The sequence below is a fragment of the Camellia sinensis genome, chromosome 8, assembly GCF_055761805.1.
Source record: "Camellia sinensis isolate YWXY chromosome 8, ASM5576180v1, whole genome shotgun sequence".
Classification (NCBI taxonomy): Eukaryota; Viridiplantae; Streptophyta; class Magnoliopsida; order Ericales; family Theaceae; genus Camellia; species Camellia sinensis.
In genome coordinates, this window is record NC_138968.1 from 20,095,888 (window position 1) to 20,102,993 (window position 7,106).

General features: G+C 35.3%; 1 long non-coding RNA gene across 1 annotated transcript; it reads left to right on the forward strand.

The window, feature by feature from the left end:
* The first annotated feature begins 1,912 nt into the window (after positions 1–1,912).
* Positions 1,913–4,883, forward strand: LOC114295896 (uncharacterized). Its single transcript, XR_014337429.1, has 3 exons — positions 1,913–3,296; positions 3,397–3,449; positions 4,525–4,883. It is a non-coding gene; the product is annotated as an uncharacterized LOC114295896 (long non-coding RNA).
* Positions 4,884–7,106: the final 2,223 nt, after the last annotated feature.

A 7,106-nucleotide genomic window follows, 5' to 3' on the forward strand; every position in this document is an offset into this window, starting at 1 on the left:
AGGTTGTATCTTAGATCGCATTCTGTTATTTTCTCGGTTTGCGTGCCCGTGTGCACGCATTTCGAGGCATCTCATTTTCATAGCATTGTGTATGTTAGGATTGTATCTTAGTCGCATTTCATGCATGACATGCATATTGCATCGTGTTCGGGATAGGAGTTAGCCCGGACACGGGAAACGAGGTGCATTTCGTACTCCGAGTGACGGAATGTATCTCAATTACCCAGTCACCGACACTCCGGATCATCCATGATGGAGTTAGGTCTCGTTGTGTTTTCATGTGCATTGATCCCATATTAAATTGTGCAATTCGACTCCTCGGCCATCATGCCTCGATATGCGTGATTGGTGGCACGAGGATCGAGGCATGCATATATCTGTGAAAATACATTGCTATGCCCCTTTCCTGCTCTCTGTTGCAGCAAATGAAGAATCAGCAAACTTCCAGAGTTTGGCGCGCTTTCCAAGAAAAATCACAAAACAGAGGCTAATTGGGGCATCCTAGTGGATTTCCGCGCAAGGCAGCCCAGACATGCATCATTCATCAAGAGCAAGGCAGTCCCTGGCTTGCACGCCAGTTTTACAGTTTTCTTAGTTAATTTAATTAATTAGGAATTTGTATATTATTTGGACTGTATTATTTGGACTGTAATATTCTTTCATTTGGGACTGTATATTTATTTGGACCCTCTGCGCGAGGGCATAACTGTAATAAGTGTGCGTGAGTGTGTTGTATGTCTTCCAACCCCACGTCTTTCTCCCTTTTATTTACCCGCTTATGATGGTTAGATTAGGGCATGTTTCAATTAGCATACAGTATGACAGCATGTTTGCATCATTCATCTGTTTTGCATGCACCGGGCTCGGCGAATCATACTAACTGCATTTGTATTTCAATTTCAAAGTTGAATACTTGTTAGCTGTTGCATCTCATATGCCATGTTTAGAATAGCCGAGCCTGCTATAGTTTCATTTTTGCATGTGTTGCATTAGGCATTTCTGTATACTTAGGATTCATACATGGATTTCTAATTAGCTTTTGTTTTGCCTTGGAGTACTCGGTAAGTTTTATGCTTTAGCATCCTTGCATGTGTGTGAGCGACTGCCATGATAGCATGCTTGCCATGAGGCTATGTGCTTATGTGATATAACTGCCTGAATGCCTGTGGGTAAAGGTTGGGTTACTTAAATTGGAATAAATCATCAAATGTTTTAGGCCCACTAGATAGTGGCAAAAACATCTTTTTCCTAAGCCCACCTGAGGGTGGCAAAATCTGCATTTTAAGCCTACTTGTGAGTAGCAAACCATCTTTCAAAAATAAACATGAAATGTTTTGTTCCAATTCAGGCGACCTGGTCTATACTTATATACTGTGTATATCACATAGTAACCTAGGCTAATAACCGGAATAAGGACACACAATGTTTTCAAAACTTGATATCACGGTTAGTAGAGGCCGATCTTTGATCGGGCGAGCGGGGGTGCTCACGAAGTGACCTTCCCCAATCGTACCCAAGTTCCCGAGCCGAGGCAACTTTGGTGATGACGGACACGTGGCCTTTGGCACCGAGTCAGGGTTTCCTAAATTTCCCATTAAAAAAACATTTAGGTGGCGACTCTGTATCTAGCAAAGCAGTCCATGTTTGGCACTTCTTTCAAAATCTGTTTTCTCAAACGATTTGCCGGATTTGGACTCTTTGGTTCAGACTTAGAACCGTGACAAATTTGAGAGTCCTGAGCTGTAGTGACCCAAAATGAACAGAACGGGAGCTCGTTCCTCCCGGGGCGCTCGGGGACGTCTACACATGTGTTTGTGTCTGAACCCTAGTGGATTATAGGTGAATGCTGTAGAACCCTTCAAACTTCTATTTAGTGAAGAAAGTTTGTTCTTTTCGGCTTTTCTTGTGTTGTGGAAAGCATTTTATGTTTAGTGAGTCTGATGTTTGTTTTTACCTAACTTTTTTGTGTTTTATGGGCAATTGATCCACATTTTGTTGGGTATTTTTTGTACCTAGCTTGTCTTTGATCCAAAATCGGCTGTGTTATTGTTTGAATGCAATCTAGTTCACTTACTTGGGAAAAAATATTCTTTTACTTGTGATGTCATATCTGCAAATTGTCTTCACTTTTGAACTGCCTATCAGTCACTTCAATGAACATATAATGTTAGACTAACCTTTGCAATTCATGTAGGCTTTGCAAGAAACATGTAATTAATACTTTTGAGAACATTTGAAGTGGAACTTTGCTTAGATTAAGGGTAAAATTGAATTTGCTTTGAGGATATAGAACAGTTTCTGTGCGGTTTGATTGATTTTTGTTGTTAATTATTATTAATACTCCTATTTGTGGTAATTACCTCTTCTTGCTGCATGCAGTAAAATGTGTTTTTCATTAGTGGATTGGCAGTTTGACACTTCAAAGATTTTGAATTATGAATATTATGAATATTTCATGAGTTTGAATTTTCATATGCTTTCTCTGTGAATATGTAAGGAATTTGTGGACTGATTTAGTAAGTAATACAAGTAGAAATGAAGGTAAAATTCTCTTTCTTATTCTTCTTTTATTAATTGCATGACATTGTATTCATGTCAATGTTTGAGTCAAATATTGTTTGCATCTTTTGTTGAAGGAGATTTGTAAAAGTTTTCTTAGCCATGTGTTGGTATGAATATTATCACCACTAGTGAGAATATAGTTACAACATAAGTGGCCTTGGCAAAAGGGACTAAAGGTAAGTGCCATCTATGCTACAAAAGCAACAAATGGAGACCACTAACCACAAAAGGAAGTCCCCATTTCCCCCACCTCTTTTCTCTTTGTATCTGTCTCTCTCATAATGTAATAGAGTTGTGGAAAATTCATGATCACTTGTGAACATTTGATGAGAGTATTTCTATATATGTTTGTTTAAAGGGTGAAAAATATTTCAAGTCTTTTTTTCTCCCCAAAGGGCCTAATTGGTATCATTTTCATTCTTCAAGTTTTTGGAAACAAAAAAATAGTAGTGTTCGAAAACAATTAGGAAAACAGTTTCCCAAAATTGGAAAACAACTTGGTGGTTGTTTCCTAAAGAGTGTGTTGATTTAAGAAAGCAGTTGTCGAAAACAATTTGCTAAACAAATTGTGTGTTTCTAAAAAATGAAGACAAAAAATGAAAAATATACCAGTGATGCCCTTATGTGTCTTTATTGTATTTATTGTTTGTTTGAAATTCGCCTTTTTCTACTTTTCAGAAAGGAGACAGGCAGAAGCTACTCGTATCAGGGAGAAGTATCCAGATAGAATTCCGGTATAAAAATTGCCTTTGTTCTCCTGGAAGTTTGTCTTTTTATAGGATGTTATGCATATAAATGTTCACTGAATTTTTTTATTTGTTTTTTCATACATAGGTTATTGTGGAGAAAGCTGAAAGGAGTGACATCCCTGACATTGACAAGAAGAAGTTAGTGTAGTACTGCAATAATCATCCTCCATATGTTTAATTTGGATATTACGAAGATTACTCATTATACACTTTTTTTTATGCATTACTTTCTCTCATCTGCTGAATTATTTCCAGATCTGCAAGACTGCAAGATATGTGATTGTCTCACCTTGCAAGAAACATTTGAAATCATTTAAAGTAATAGAAGAATAAATATTGGTAAAGGATAAATGCAATGAAAAAAAAAGCCTCTGGCTTCCACCTATGCAAGAAGGAGATTGGAGTCCACGGGCTGTTTTTGGAGCCCTTATATCACCATTTTTGAAGTAAAGGCTGATTTTTTAATTGGATTCTTAACTTTATCAGCTTTTTGGGTTGTTGATTATACACCATTTGGTTTCCTAGAAAATCTAGTAAAGAGAAGGAAAATTTTGAATTTATTAGGTTTCGCATTACTTGAATTGGGAATGTAAAACGTTTTACTCAACTTAGCGTAGTACAAGTAGATAGCATTAGTTACTTGAATTCTTAATTTTGTTGTTTGTTTGGATTATGGGAAAATCGAAGCATTAGTTACTATCCTCTCTCTATGTACTTCTTGGGTTTTTGATTATACTCCATTTGGTTGTTAATTATACTCCATTAATTACTCATTTTATCAGTAGCCCATCTACACCAATACCAACCCAAACCAAGCATAGCAAGACAGACACCACAATAGTTTAGCACTCCACACTACAGCAGTTAGAGGAAAAACTAAAAAACTACACTTTTCTGAATTAGCACTCCACACTACAGTTTAGCACTCCACACTTTTCTGCTAGTTAAGAAGTCCATTGGATATTATTTTGAACTGTTGTTTTATTTAATTATTTTTGACTTGTTCTTCTTTGAATTACATTTAAGTTCGTACAAAAAACTAAACAATGAAATACCAAAGTGGTAATGCTATAGAGATAAGAATGCTGTTGTTTTATTTACAATTTGATAATGATAGTCATTTAATTTGCTAATGTGACCTTAACTTTTCATGGACATTTTTCATTATTTGTCCAATTTTACTTGACATTATTTCTCTTTTTCTTTGGTATAGATGGATGAACTCATGTACAAAGCTAAATTGTACAGGACAAATTGGCACTTTTTGTATTTTTGGAAGGATTATATATTTTTGTATAGATGTATATGGAAAATATTAGGGTAGACTAGTAGTTATATTTTTGGATACACTAGTAGTTATATTTTTGGATGGGTGTGTATGGAAAATATTTGGTTGACTACTAGTTATATTTTTGGGTTGATGCACATGGATAAAAATTTAAAACATAATAATAAGAACTTATTATGTTTTAAATTTTTATGCTAGATGAAATATATAGTTTGGAATTACTTGTGGATGAAAACTTATAATAGTTGCTGACTTTAATTAAACAGGTTAAAAAATGGTTGATATATGTATTTTGTTGAATGTTCATGATTCAATTTATTTGTTGGTTTGAATGATTTTTGCAAATTACAGATTATATTGAATAATTTGGATGGATTATTATAAATTATTTTGTTGGATGTTGGCGACCAAATTTTGGTTTTGTTTTTCTAGTTTTGGTGACCAATTGATTAGTTGGGAAAGATCAGTTATACTTTTGCTGACTAAATAAAGTAGTCGGTGTATCACTAATCACATTTGGCGACTAAATAATTAGTTGTTAAAAGTATTAATTTTGGCAACCAAAGGATTTGGTCGTGAATAGGTCTATTGCCGACTAAAGTTTTAGTTGTGCAAATATTTCTTTTGGCGACCAAACAATTTGGTTGTGGAATATGACAATTGGTGACTAATTATTTTGGTCGTGGAATGTGACAATTGGCGACCAAACTAAGAGGTCGTGGAATGTCACAATTGGCAACCAAAATTTTTGGTCGTAGAATGTCGCAATTGGCGACCAAATTTTTTTGGTCATGGAATGTCACAATTGGCGACCAAACTTTTTGGTCGTGGAATGTGACAATTGGCGACTAAGATATTTGGTCGGAAAAATATCACTTTTCGCGACCAAAGTGTTTTAGCGACAAAATGTATTAGTCGCAGTAATGACATATTTAGCGACCAAAAATTTAGTCGGCAAATCCAACTTTTCCCGACCAACCAAAATATTGGTCGCGAATTACTTTTGCCGACCCTCAATTGGCGACCAAAGTAGCGACCAAAAAATTTGGTCGCAAATAACTTTTGCTGACTAAAAATGGGCTTTTAGTAACCAATTTTTTGGTCGGCAAACGTGTTATTTCTTGTAGTGAACGATTACAGACACAATGAAGATTATGAAAAATGTCAAACACTTATGGCGTTTCTTGAGGCAGATCTTTTGGGCTTGTGAAGTTTGTGCCTCTTCATTGCTTCGGGCATGGCCATTAGTTGCTGGCGGATCATAGGCCAGCTGCTTCGTCTCTACCATTTGAAGGTATACTTTGATGAGAGAGATGTTGTGGCACAAGGCCTCATATATGAATATACAAAACAAAGATGCATAAAAATAATAAAACAAATTGTAATTCATTCAAACGAATTCAAAATAAATACAAAAAATTCACAAACAAATATAAAGGGGAAGTAATTGCTCCTAACTCACAATCACTCTCAAATTTAAATATTTTTTATATCTAATACAACACATTAGTTTCCTATTTATAGGTTTCTGAGGAAGATGAGAGACGGACGCGGTGACGCCAAAATTATCGTGTTTCGGACATATTCGGAAAGCTTCATGGTGGCCTACTGTTGACCAACTAAGAACTTTAATTCAAAACCATCATTTTCAGTAGCTTCTGTATCATCTAGGAGCCTTAAGAACAATCTGGAGGAGAATAAGAGAAGTTGAATCCAAACTTCTTATGCTTCATGGAGAAGCAAAGCCAAATTTTCAACAATTCTCCACCTTGACGAAAATTCTCCAATACATAAATTTGTACAAAACTTTACTTTAGCAAAATACCATAAACAAATAATAACCAACATGCAAGTGCTCCAAAGTAAACACACTCTAATACCTAAAATAAATTTTGCTATACCAAACAAAACAAACGAGCGCTGTACAAACAGATCAAAACGAAATAGCAAACTCAAAAACTCGAGACATGTCAAGCCAATCCAAACTGCAAAACAAACCAAATTAGTTCTTCTAATTTTCAACAACAAATCCAAATTCCAAACTCCATAATGATGTCAAATTCCAAAATTTCAAAAAACCAAAGTTTTACTAAGATCTGAAGCAAATTGCCACAAGATCTTCTTCAAATCTACAAATGTGAATTTTTTTCCAAGACCAACAAGTGGCCAAAGACCACACCAACGGCCTAAAATTCAGATTTAGAATAATCAGTATCATTCTGTGCTACATTGACTTTGGAAACAACATTTCCTTTTCCTTACTTGGACAATCTTTCTTCTAATGCCTTTTCTCATGATAATAGGCACATTCATCTTTCGAGGGATTAACTCTAATGCCTACTGACTTCGAATGAGATCTACCCTGAACTGTCAAAGCATTACTAAATGTGTCATTGAAGTTCTCTTTATCTTTCTTCCCGTACTCATTGTTAATCAAACTACTAGACATATTTTTAAAAACAAATTTCATCCTTACCATATAACAGAGTAGTGATAAGATGATCATA